This window comes from Mauremys reevesii, linkage group 1 (assembly GCF_016161935.1).
Source record: "Mauremys reevesii isolate NIE-2019 linkage group 1, ASM1616193v1, whole genome shotgun sequence".
NCBI classification, from domain to species: Eukaryota; Metazoa; Chordata; order Testudines; family Geoemydidae; genus Mauremys; species Mauremys reevesii.
The window spans coordinates 29,724,613-29,738,564 of NC_052623.1; the positions used below are offsets into that span (position 1 = coordinate 29,724,613).

General features: G+C 44.4%; 1 protein-coding gene across 6 annotated transcripts in view; it reads right to left on the reverse strand.

Moving 5' to 3' along the window:
• Positions 1-13,952, reverse strand: part of NOX4 (NADPH oxidase 4) — a 176,389-nt gene that overhangs the window by 22,540 nt on the left and 139,897 nt on the right. The gene's annotated exons all lie outside the window — the stretch shown is intronic.

A 13,952-nucleotide genomic window follows, 5' to 3' on the forward strand; every position in this document is an offset into this window, starting at 1 on the left:
TACATTATGTGGGCCCAAGGCCAATCACTCATATCCAGCTTGCCGAGCACCCTCCCCAAATGTGGCTACTCTAGCCCTTTGTTCATGATGCAATGTGGGAAAACTTGACTGTTCACCAAACTTGACTGTCCAGAGAACAAAGAAAGTCAGCCCATGGAGTTTGGGAATATTTTTGGTGGACTCCCAGGGTCCAGTGGGGCTGTGTCTACACTGCAAAGCAATATGGCTTGAACCCTGGGTTAGCACCATTTGTGCATAGATAGAAAGGGGGTTAGGCTTGAACCTGAATTCAAACCCTGGGCTTACACTGCAGTTTAGACTTACCCTTAGAGAACATTGCCACAGATGCTTTAATGACGAATGGTATGCCTCTCAGATGTACATCTCATCTGTAAAATGGCACCTCCAATAGCACAGTAATACTAAAGACAGTTGAGGTCTAATTCTGGAGTATTGGTGTAGGAAAAAAAAAATCTGTACTGAATCACCAGGACCAATTCTTGCAGCCCATAGGCATTCCTTGGGTGTTTCTCACCCCTTGTATTAACCTAGCTAGACCCTGCTTAGCTTGTGAGATCTAACAAGACCACAGCCAAGATGACAGGGATACAAGCACAGAGCAAACACCTGCCTTGCATTTTTTACGAGTTTCTTTTTCTTTCTACAACAAGGTTTTTGGTTCTTCCTTGAATATATAGTGTCATGGCCAAAATCATGAAAAACCAAAAGCAAATCAGGCAAATTGGACTTAAAAAATGATGGCCTGGTATCCTTTCTGAGAATAGCTTCACACCACATTGCAGCAATTCCGCAGGCTTGTACAAAGATCTGCTGCAGGTGGTCTACAATCGAGGGCAACGTACTATGGCCTGATCTTACAAAGGGCTAAACAACACCTGGAAATCCTGAATGCCCTCAAATCCCAGTCACGTCAATAGGAGTTGAAGCTGCTCAACACCTTGCAGAACTGGACCCAGAATCAGCAAATTACTTAAGCAAGTGCTGAATCCTAAGCCTCTTATACAAAGCACTTAAGAATATGCTTAAGATGAAGTATATGCATATGTGCTGCTTTGCTGAACTAGGACCATAAACATCAGGCTTTATTCGAGAATTCCAAAAGAAGCAAAAGCAAAGCTGCATGTATGATCAATTAGAGCGGGACCCTGCTTCCATTCAAGTCAATGGAAAAACTCCCATACTGAAGGATCAAGGCTTTACTGAACTGACTAATGATTCAAACTCACAAGCATATGGAGAGTCTTATGTATCTTTTACGTCCTGTCAACACTCCCCCCCGCCCCAAACTGATAGTAATGAGAAGTTTTGCATAAAAACCGGCATGGCCACAAATGAAACCTAACTGTGTTCTATTAAGACAGCTAAGCCAAAGGGAGTTGATTTGATTTCTTGTCTTGATCTTAGTCCCAGATGCATCCTGTTACAGAGAAGTTTTTATTTAAAAACATCATTAATTTAAAATGTATAAAGGGATTACAATCTTAATAAAGTTTTATTAACTCCCCCTAGCAAAGCAATTCAAATGAAGTACCATTTTTCACATTTATTAATTTTCAGGCTTAAGGGCTGCTCTCAATTATTCGAGCACAACATCCCTAAACACAGCAGAGGGGAAGCACAAGGGAAACAAATGTGCCACAGGAAGAGAGAGAGAGAGAGAGAGAGTGTGTGTGTGTGTGTGTTAAAAAAACCCTCAAAGAAACTTGGAGCATGTATGAACTATGTAAAAGTATAACACCTCTGTTGTATTCCACTAAACAACTGCAAATGCTGATGCTATGTCTTGCCTTTTTTCAAGGCTTTGGGGAGCAGTTAGGGGGACCAGAGGCGATGTTAATGGAGCGATAAGCTGGATAAGGGAGTTGATTTAAGAGTTCATATAGTATTCCAATTAAGGTAGAATCAGAATTTGTATCTTGAAGAAAAATGGTGGGAATCTGAGTACTGAATGTTATTTAAGTTTTGTAAAACACCAGAGGTGAAATTCTAGCCCCACATAAGTCAGAGGCAAAACTCCTATTGACTTGAGTGTGGACAGGATTCCACCCAAGGAAATGAGTATTGGTACCCCAGATACCTGACCCAGAGACCATTTATGCCAGTGGACAGATTCACACTCACTTCAATAGGCTTTGGATTAAGTCTGAATAAATAGAAATGTGTAGGTTTTTTTTCCTCTGTAGTCCGCTTGACCAATACTTACCTGCCTCACAGGGATGATTCTTCTTGTTTTTCCTTTATGACGCTTTTCTTGGTGAGGGTCGCAGTGGCAGCATGGAGGGTAGGGAGGACAAGACCTCCTTTTCCTCTGCAACAGGTTCCAGCTCCTCCTGGGGGATTCCTCAGCGTTCCCAGGCCAGCTGGGAGATAGAATCCCTCCAGAATGTCCTGGGCCAGCCTCGGGACCTCCACCCAGTGGGATGTGCCTGTAGAGTTTCAACAGAAGCCTCCCAAGGGACATCCTTATCAGGTGCCCAAACCACCTCAGCTGGCTCCTCTTGATCCAAGGGGTAGGGGCTCTACTCCAAGGCCCTCCCAAATAGCCAAGCTCCTCACCCTGTCTTGGAGAGTAAGCCCAGCCACCCTGCCTCATTTCCACCACTTGTACCTGTGATCTCGTCCTTTCAGTCATTACCCAAAGCTCATGACCACAGGTGAGAATGGGGATGTAGAGAGACCTGTAAACCGAGAGCTTCATTTGAGAACTCAGCTCCCACTTCACCACCATGGAGTGGTACAGCGCCAGCATCACTGCTGCTGCTGTACCAATCTGCTGGTTGATCTCATGCTCCTGCTTGCCAACTCTCGTGAACAAGACCTCTAGATACTTGAACTCTTCCACTAAGGGCAGCTGCTCCCCACCCCTGCACCTGAAGACCTTTCTTCCAGGAGAGGAACATGACCTCTGATTTGGAGGTGCTGATTCTCATTCCAGCCGCTTCACACTCAGCAGAAAAAAGTCCCTTAACTAACATTTGTAAAGGACTTGGACACACTTGAGTAAAATGTGCAGAACACCTTTAAGATACGGCCTTTCCTATCAATCCACAAAGCTAAAACTCTCGCCCAGGCTCTTATCTCACTTCTCAACTACTGCAGCATCCTTTTCCCTGGCCTTGACAAATACAATCTTACTCCAGTCTTATCCATTCAGAATGCTGCTGCAATGACAATTTTCCTAGTCTATTGCTCCGACCAAGTCACCTCTCTCTTTACGTCTCTCCTCTACTCCCCCTTCTCTAGTGCATCAAACATAAGCAGCTTCTCTTCACTTCCATGATCCTTCACAGTCTATCGCCACCCTATCCATCACCTTTCATTCACTATACAGATGTCAACTCCTGCTTCCGATCAGCTCAGGAGGTCAGTCTCCATCACCCACGCATGACATTTTCAAACAAGTACCTTTGTGCTGGTCTCCCATTCTGCCCCTTGCGTTTGGGAGGACTCCAACATCACAAAACTACTTCCATATCCTCCTTTAAATCTCTCCTTAAAACTCTTTTATTGTGATGCCTCCAAAAAATTGACAAGAGTTTGGCTGCTGGTGTGCCTAGATAACTGCCTATCACGCTGTCTCATTGTTTCCTTGTACCACCCCCCACATTTGTCTGTCTGTAGCCACCTGTTGTCTCTTGTTTTACACTTAGATTGTAAGCTCTTTGGGGCAAGATCTATCCTTTTGTTCTGTTTTTAAATAGCATCTAACACAATGTTGTCCTGGTCTATGACTACGGTAATAAAAATGATAAATGGGACAGAACTGGAACTTTAAAGCTGGGTATATCTGGAATATAAATTAGGCATACAGTGTACAAAGGTATGTGGACAGTTGTTCCTGCCTCATTTTGAACATTTGACCCAATACATAGGTTGCTTAGATTATATTAGTACAAGTTATAGAGGTTAACATTATTTTACCTTCCAAGAAAACCATGTTTGTCATTATCACAGAATACTTGCAACAGCATGGCAAGTTAGTAAACAGATCTCCAAGTAGTTGTTTGGTCTTTGTAAGGTAATATACCGTATCTTACATTGTAATTTAAACTTCAAATAATTAACCTAAACTCTGAAAGCACTGTGCTCAGAAAACTTGTAATTGTTGACAGCACTTCAATATCCTTAGTCTTTTTTCATATTACACAGAGCAACAATTGAATAACATAGGAGTCCGCCTTGGTTTGGACACATTTCCAGCCCTACAATATGTATTGCTTTCACGATTTAAAGTGGAACAAAAGGTGACATCTGGCATGTGAAACTGGAAATTCCCTTGTGTTCTTCTGACATTGAAAAGGACAATGTTTTCATTAAAGAAAACACCAACCACCTACACATCAGCTTTTTGAAAACCCAATGGGTCCAATTAGCTTCATATATTTCTTTTTACATCAGATGTCAAAGTACTAATATTTTAATTCAATTTATATTAGGGTTTTTAGTTTGAACGGCTTGTGCTCAATTTCTATCTGACTGACTATGCAATTCTCTCCTTTCAAAATCAAGCACTGCTTTTTTCTTAGACCATGCACAGTAGCTTTTAAAGCCCCCCTCCCCCTTTTTATAGACTCCAGTTTCTTTAGGGTGTTTATTGGTACAATGTCTAAGTTATAATAAAAGGTTTGCTCAAAAACCACATGGAATCAATTACCTTCATATTTTATTTTCACAGAAAGATTCCAGATTGTTATTTCAGTGTAAGTTCTAGCAAACATTTTGTTTTGAAACATCTCCACTAGATTTCTTTCTTATTGACTGTGCAAATCTTCCCTTTCATATTTTCCCTTAGACCATAAAGACTGTTATCTTCTTTCCCTTCCAGACAGAATCAGGTCTTTTTAGAGAGACATGTACTAATATGTAATATATAGATGGAAATTATTCATTTCAGAAGCTATCTAATAGGATTTTAAAGCATCATACAGGAGAAGCCTGCCTGGGAAATTTCCCAGAATGTTACATGGCTTTCCTGAAATAAGGAAAAAAAAAATGTAAAACAATACCACCCTGCCCAACCCCTTGCATTTATAGGATACAATTTCCAAATAGGACACAGTGAGTATGCCAACAAAAGTGTGTGGGTAAGGCACCTTCAAACCCACAAATCTGTGTATACAAAAGTTAAAAAAATTCTCTCTTTTGCAGAAGAACCCCAGGACATAAGCAGGACATAATTGGGACATAGGCTTTGTTGGCTCTCTGCACACACAGGGAAATTGGCACTCAATCTGTGTGTACCAATGGGTGCACAATTATCCAGCCTGCATACAGGCATTTGGAGGTGGTGGACCTGCTGTGATTCTTAACACAAGTGGTTTGGGATGGGTTTCCTTTGTTTCAATTTACATTTTTATATCAGAAAAGTAGAATGCTTTAAAATAAGGGGTTGGATTCTCTGCTAATGTCTCAAAGTGCACGTCTACACTGCATCTGAGAGGTATGCTTCCCAGCCCAGGTAGATGGACTCATGCTAGCTCAGTTTGCGCTAGGATGCTAAAAATAGCAGCGTGGACATTGCATCACATGTGGCGGCTTGGGCTAGCCACTCAAGTACAGACCCAGGGGGGCTGAGTGGGCTTGGATTCAGGTGGCCAGCCTGAGCTGCCGCCAGTGCTGCACTGTCCACTCTAAGCTCCCTGTGAGCTGCATGGCCGCCCAGCAGCATATTTAGTACAGTGCACGTGCTTAGGGAACCAGCCTGGGAACCTGCCGCGGCCAGGGGGACGGACGCCCCTCCCCCAGCCTCCACCTAGCCTGGTCCCCAACCTGTCACAGGAGGGGTGCCCCTCCCCCAGCCTCAACTCACCCTGCAGCGTGGACCTCATAGACTCATAGACTTTAAGGTCAGAAGGGACCATTATGATCACCTAGTCTGACCTCCTGCACAACGCAGGCCACAGAATCTCACCCACCCACTCCTGTAACAGACCCCTAACCTATGTCTGAGTTACTGAAGTCCTCAAATTGTGGTTTGAAGACCCCAAGCTGCAGAGAATCCTCCAGCAAGTGACCTGCCATGGGCCGGCCCCAGGTGCGGCCCCAAGCACGGCTGGATCGGGCCCAGGCGCAGACCCAGGCATGGCTGGGGCAGCGCAGCACGGCACAGCCCCGGAGCGGCCTGGGCCGGCCCCAGGTGCAGTTGGAGCGGCCCAGGCAGCCCTCCCCCGGCCCGGACCTGCTGGGTCTGGAGGAGGGGGGCCTATCCTGCAGCCCCAGTGCTCCCGTGGTAGGGACGGGCACCTCTCTCCCACAGCCCAGGCACTGCTGCAGGGAGAGCGCACTGGGGGGAGTCCTCCAGTAGCCCTGGAGCACCCTCCTGCACCCCAACCCCCTGATCCCGGCCCCACCCCACAGCCTGCACCCCCAGCCCTTCACCCCCTGCACCCAACCCTCTGCCCCAGCCCTGAGCTCCTCATCCCAGGACCCATCCCAGAGCCCACATCACCAGCCAGAGCCCTCACACCCCTGAACCCAACCCTCTGCCCCAGTCCTGAGCCCCCTCCCACACTCTGAACTGCACATAATACAATTCGTTCTGCACATGGATGGGAAAAATTAGAGGGAACCCACTTCTGTTTTAAGTGTGCTAGCTCATGCTTGGCTAGTGCAAGTCTGTCTACCCGGCCTAGGAATCACATCCTCCCAGTTGCAGTGTAGACATTACCAACCATCTCCAGCCACTTTGGGTAAGAATCTTCTCTCCTGTGTCAACTGCCCACAATCCCTGGCCATACGATGAAGGAGGGAGTGTGCCGGGGGCACAGACATGAGGGAGAGGGCATCAAAGAGGGGCGGAGTAGCAGCTTTGCTACACCCAATTCTCCAGCCCTAATCTGCACAGGGGCTATATGGCTGTGATGGGATGCACCTACCCTGCATTGGTTCAGCAGGGGTTAACCACACAACGTGGGTCAAGGAGGATATGCCCCATTGCCCCTGCTGGGCTTGCTCCTGCTGGAACTCGGGTATAAATGAGTAGCTCAGCTCAGTATGGCTGGAAGCTGAAGGGAGCAGATGTGTGTTGCAGGCCCCTGCAGAGACTGCTAGATCTCCAAGACACAGAAGCCAGCTGGGCTGAGCTCCAACTGACCCCCAGCCGCCCGCCACTACGGATGGAAGAGAGACAGTGGAAGCCTCAAGATGGCCGGAATCAGACGGAAGGGTAGGAAGTAGCCCAGGGGAATTAGACATTGATCCAGTTGTGGAACTGGGGATGGACTCAGCATGTTTTGCAAGGACCCCTGCTGACCCTGTGGTGGATACACCTGCCACGGACAGGGTCCTGGGTGAGTAAGGAGGGCCTGGGTTCCCCTATCCTGGGTGCCACCCACCCCTGGGTGGTGGCCCACTCTCCTCTGGCTCACTCTCCTCTGGCCACTAGGCTGCGCTGCCCTGCTAGGAGGGCAGGTGCCACAGACTCTGACCACTAGGCTGTGCTGCCCTGGGATCCAGGGCTATTATGGCAATGTGAGAGATTAGGCCACTCAGGTACTGAATCTCCTGCTTAATTCCCCCACAACTCGGTGACCCCCTGATGGGGGTACCTACCCAGTTACAATGGTCCTGAGTTTGGGAGCCACAGTTTCACCCTCTCCTATCTGTCTGACGCAGCAGGCCAGAGTGGAGTATTAAAGCCAAAATGTTTACTCATTCACTGTCAATGAAATCCTCATTCATTTGTATTGATTGACAACAGAACATTTAATAAATTAGGCCCCAATCCTCCATTAGTATCCAATTGCACAGCTATCAATGAGACTCCACATGAGTGCAGGGGCTAGCAGATCCCAGTGCAGTGTTGGGGCTCAGATACCAGTGTAAATACAGAGACAGACAGATTGAAAGATAACTTTAGAGAGAAAGTGGCCTCATACATAACTAAAGGTGAGATTTTCAAAGATGCTTAGTGCTGGCCTAACTGCTTCATTGCTAAAGCTTTCATTGAAGTTAATGGGAGTAGAGCTAGACCAATGCTGAGTGCTTTTGAAAATCCCACCCTTCATTGGTCAGGGCATGATCCTGCACCATCTGGGAGGCCACAGGTGTTTTACTGCTAGCTTCTCTCACAACTGCATTGATTCCTTCATAACTGAATAAATATTGTGCGATGTACTTAAACAGAGAACCAGCATTTCTTATTAATGTCTTTATAGTAGGCAGGTAGCAAGACTTTATTGCAGTAAAAAGGTCTGTAAAAGCCTGTATATGAACTGCATGAATTAAGACGCTTTTGTTCTCTCAGAGTAATATGCATATTTTCTGTACCAAAATTTTTGGTTCAATATTCTTAATGTTATATTAATTTTGTTTCCTGGGAGCTTTTTCATTGCCTCTTCACAGAATGTGTCTAAAATGTTCCTGTGATTAAATGTTACATATAATTTAATTTCATTACAATAAGAAATCCAATGTTCTGTTATTTCCTTACTATTTTCCTAATTACATCAGATATTCTCCTAAACTGCCTGAGAAATGTTTTGCTCTTCTACAACATGGTTGCAGCAGTGTTACCTAAATAAATAAAGTTAAACAAGCAAAACATTTACATCTTTGATAGTGTCAGCCTTTTGAGAACACACTAGTATAACTTGTCTCTCTGAAGGCTAGATTCAGATATAATATAGGGATACCAGAAGGTTTCCGTGGGCATCTGCAAACGCATGTAGGAATCTGAAAGCTGAGGTGTTTATATTGAATCCAGTCCTGAAAAGAGATGTTGAAGGTGGTTGAGGGGATGTCAATTGAATTTAAAATCTCCCCTTTGTATATTATTTACTGATGTATTCAGTGCCATGGTGATCGTCCATTTCCTACAATAAATTATAATTTAGCTTTAAAATAGTCAATAGTAGCAATGCATTTTTCCCTGTTGTCCTGTTTTTATTACTATGGGAACTCATAATCCCCTGTATTACGATGCTTGGAACTCACACTGGAGTTTCTGTCTGTCACACAGCCTGACCACTTCTCCTTAGCAGCAACAACACTCTGTTCTGTCAGTGTAATCACTGTCCGTTGCCTCTGCTGGCATCACCAATTCAGACCCTTGACACTCACCAGGCCAAATTCTATGCTGAGTCAATGCCATTGACCCCCATTTAGGATTGCACACAGTATACAAATAGGTGCAGAAATCAGCCTGCTATCTTTAGACTCCAATTCAAGTTTTTCGCACCTCCAACAGTTACACATGCTTCTTGGCTATTTGAACTAACACTGAAGAATAAAAGCTAGATGGGAATCTAACCATCCAAGAGACCAAGCAGTACTGCCAATGCTCAGATATTTGCAAGTTTAAAAAAAAATCACAGCATAAAGTATTTTATATGTTGCCTTAGGATTCACCAGCAGCTGCTAATGAGGACTTTGCTGTGCTAAGAAGCAGATCCTCATGCAGCTGCTTTGCATCTATAAAAACCTTGTTTTGTGTCGCTTTGCATTGCTCAAGAAAGCATCTTACTTCTAAAGCAAACATTATTTTCTGGCAAAGCAGCTTAAAAAAACCCAACAATACAATCGTGGAAATTTTGTCCCAGTTTTCCAACAAAAATTGTGCAACCAGCTCTATGAGGTTGTCCAGAAGTGGGGGTTAGGAAGTGGGGAAGATATAACTTTCCTATTTTTCATCAAAAACATATCTTGATCACCCTTTTCTGATCAGTGCTACTTAGCATTTCAGGATTTGAAAAGAAAACTGAGTTGCTGCAGAAGTGGAGAACTACCAATCAAGAAGGAAAGGCTAGATGATAGGTAGAAATCTAACCACCCAAGAGACCAACCCAAGGATAGGTGGGTGGCTGGGATGTAGGATGCTGGAAGAGGAAGACTATGACAAACAGAATTACTGGTAGGTAATTTCCTCTTCTCTATGTAGAATCTTCTCCTATTTTACAATGCAAGCTTTGCACTAAATAGGAGTAACAAGCAGTAAGATTCAGAGGAGAACTACACTAATCATCATTATGGATGAATTTTTCTGAGTACAGGGGAGAGAGATAAAGCATGCAGCTAACTAACTGCCCACAGTGCTTAAAGGATCTCTCAACTAGGGGCCCCAAGATCACAGAATATCAGGATTGGAAGGGACCTCAGAGGGTCATCTAGTCTAACCCCCTGCTCAAAGCAGCACCAATCCCCAGACAGATTTTTGCCCCAGATCCCTAAATGGCCCCCTCAAGGATTGAACTCACAACCCTAGATTTAGCAGGTCAATGCTCAAACCACTGAACTATCCTTCCCCTCCCCGTGCAAGGGATATGAGTAAGAGGAGCTAACATCATCCTGACAGACTCTAAAGTTTAGCCTGACAGACGGACTGTGTAAAATCCAGGTTAAATATCTGCAAGAAGGAAGGCAGAGGATAAAGAAAACTCCATGAGCACTGGAGGAGTGAACTGATATAAAACCTGTTCTATCCCAATACATGTGGCAAAAACAGGAATGTTGAAATCTAGGCCAAGCTCAGCCATTCCAGGCTCCGACTATGCAGCAGGTGTAATTTCAAAGTGAAAGGGAGATAGAGAAAGAGAATAGGCTGGTTTATATGGTAAATTCTCCAGTGAATTAGACACTTAGAACAGGGCAGATCAAAATGAATAAAAATCCTTGAATGCATAATTGACTTGTAACGGGATTACAAAGACATGGGGCACTTAACATATAGCATAGCTAAGTAGAAATCCTTTGCTACACAATGTTTAATAAACTAAAAAGAAAGGTATCCATAAACCATTTCCACACACTGAAGGTGAGCTGGGTAAGTAAAGGAGACTAACCAAAGCAAAAAGCCATCATTCCTCTGGAGAAACTCCCTTGTTGACTCAGCAAGAAATTCTCTCTCACACTCAGGGTCTTTTGATGGAAAGATCCTCTCCTAAACTGACCTACCCAGAGCAGAGAAGGTTTCTCTGATAGGAAGTCTCACTGGGGGACAATAGTGGGAACAGCTAAAGAGGCTAGAAATCCAGTAGGCTTGAGGCTCTACAGAAGGCAGAAGACTCTCTCTGAGCCTAGGTGCCAGAGAAGCTGTAGGACCTCCTCTGAAGACCACCATGAGCAGATGGGAATTGAGCTCTCCAGGTTAGCGGGAGGTAAAGGCAAAGGGCCTCCAGCTGTCCCATCAGTAGTCAGACTACCTCAGTTCCATAGTTTCAGTATCTTACTGATAGCCTCTGGCCTGGAGAGGAAGATGCAAAACCAGCAAGACAAGAATTGATGGGATCCATATCCACTGAAAGCTGCAGTGAACCAGATGTAGGGTATCAGGCTGTGGGTGGTCAGGCCTAGTGGTAAAAATGAAAGTTCAACCTACTGGTCAGAGCTAGGTCCAGCAGAGCAGAGTCCAAGAGAAAAGCAATGTTCAGTACTGGAGGAATATAAGCCGAATCACAGAGCTGAGGGGTAAACCAAGGTCGCAGTCAGAAGGTGTAGCTTAGAGTGAGAGCTGGCAGTCAGAAGCTGAAGCTGAAGGGTTAACCAGAGTCACAGTCAGGAGGTGTTGACGAGTGTCCAAAGCCTTTTTACTTCCACCAACCTCTTTAAGCTTGCCAGATCATTCTGCAGTTTCAAGCCAATTGCACTGGAATTTACTATCCTTCCCAGCCTGATATCACCTGAGGTTGGGACTGGGACTTGAGCAGGAGCAACACTAGGAGCAAGCTGGCCTTGCCCCGACACCAGAGCTGAGGATCAACACCAGTAAATAAAATGGTAAGAGAACAGCAAGATCTACTGGACCTCTAGTGGAAGTTTCTGGAGGTGACACAGGCCTAGGGATGAACCCAGAGAGCAGTCCATGCATAAAAGCTGATGGTGCTACCAGAGAATTCCACCACATCCAATTATTACAGCCCTGAGTAGCTACTTGACATCTTAGTTGCCCTTCTCTGAATATCCACCAACATTTTTCTTTCCCAAATAGTGAAGGGCCCACTATGCAGCATTCCAACCTCAGTCTTGCTAAGCCTGTATACAACAGCATCATTATTCATAAGTAGTAGAATCTGCGTGTCCCAGGACAGAGTTTCTCAATCTTTTCAGGTTGTTGAGCCCTTTTAAAGCCAAAAATATTCAGGACCCCTTTATATTTACTGTAAAAGTAAGTGGAAAATAATGATTCACTGAGAAAAGTGATATAATCCTATAGAATTTGTTTGTGTTTTCAAGAAAGTTGACAGACAACATCTGACCTTGAAGGGGAAGGGTGTGCAGAGAGTGAGGAGGTGAGATTTTCTTTGCTTTACACCGCGATAAATTTTTCAAAGCCTTCTGACCCTCGAGATTGCCCTTCATCACCTGGGGGGCTCATTACCACTAGCTGAGAAACACTCTCATAGGATGATGTTACTATACGAAACGAACCAAATGAGGGCCTGATCCTGTGCAATTATTGTCATCACAGTGATGTCATATCCTTCCTCAATGTGAAGCCGTGAAGGAATAAGGATGGATGCGGTAACTATTTGCAGGATTCGGTCCAGCGTATGAGCTCATCTCCCCTTTTTATGGTCCAGTGGATTGAGCAGAGGCCAGGGAGAAAGGAGATCAGGTTTCCCACCTCTCGCACTGATTCATTGTGACAATTTGAGGAAGACATTTAATTCTTCCCAACCTGGGGAATGGGATAAAAATACTTTTCATATCTAGGTATTTTAAAAAAAGTGGCTGACAGATTGCAGGCAGTGAGAAGTTTTAATCAGACTGTTTCAAATGAGGCTTCATTAATGTTTGTGATGCTCTTTGTGATCCCTTGATAGAAGCCACTCTACAGTGCAAAGTACTAGCCTAGCTCATTTTTCTGTATTATTGTTTTTTGAGCGGTTGTCTCCTTTTTTATTTTTTGATTATTTTGCTCCAGGTGTATTATTGGACATTTATGCATATTAAAGCTCATCTCCTTTTTACTTCCACCAACCTCTTTAAGTTTGCCAGATCATTCTGCAGTTTCAAGCCAATTGCGCTGGAGTTTACTATCCTTCCCAGCCTGATATCGCCTGAGGTTTTAGTGAATATGACATTTACATTTCCCTCCTTGTCATTCAATATTTAATATATTGAAAGGAACAGGTCCCAAGATGGATTGCTGCATTTTTGATACTTCACTCCATTTGAAACAGTCTGATTAAAACTTCTCACTGCCTGCAATCTGTCAGCCACTTTTTTTAAAATCCAAACTAAAGAACTCTTATTTATACAGTATTTTTCTAAATTTTCTGTAGGTCAAATTCTGAACCCAAAGAAGTTAGTGGGAAAAATCTCATTGATTTCATTGGGACTAAGATTTGGCCATAGGTGATTTGAAAGTTACTTAATGAAGCACTTTTATCTACCATATGACTTTTGTTCACCACAGAATGTAGTGATTTAAATCACCAATTTTAATCATGATTTAAATCTTCTTTTTGTATGTGTCACAACCTGATATCTAGATTGTTCAACCATCTACCTCCGGCATCGAGGGGGGCCAGGTGTTTAGTTCACCCTCCAATCTTCTAATTGTGCACTCCTTTACCACATGTTTGACCATCTGCATCACTGCCCTACAGTCACCTGAGAAGATTGGGGTAAACCAGATTTCTGCATTGTAACAGACAACCTGTTAAGCCTAGTCCAGGATCTGTGCCCCAGGATGCAAACTGGTGGGTGTAAATTAGGGCTTCTGAAGTTCATCAGAATGTGTCTCTCTCCCTCCCAGAGGTGTTGTCCCTCTGCAAGAACACAGCTGCCAGCCCTAATATGCCATTGTTCATCCGAGACTGGCAGTGGACTACAGCACTGGGCATGAATGCACGAATGGCTGCTGCAAAAGGATTTTGTGAAGTTAGATATGGCAAGTCAGCAGGAATTGGAGGTGCAGGCATTTTATTTTGGAGGTGAGCTGATATTGTGGGAAGTGTGCACTGCTTATTTGCACCTATTGGAGCCACTGT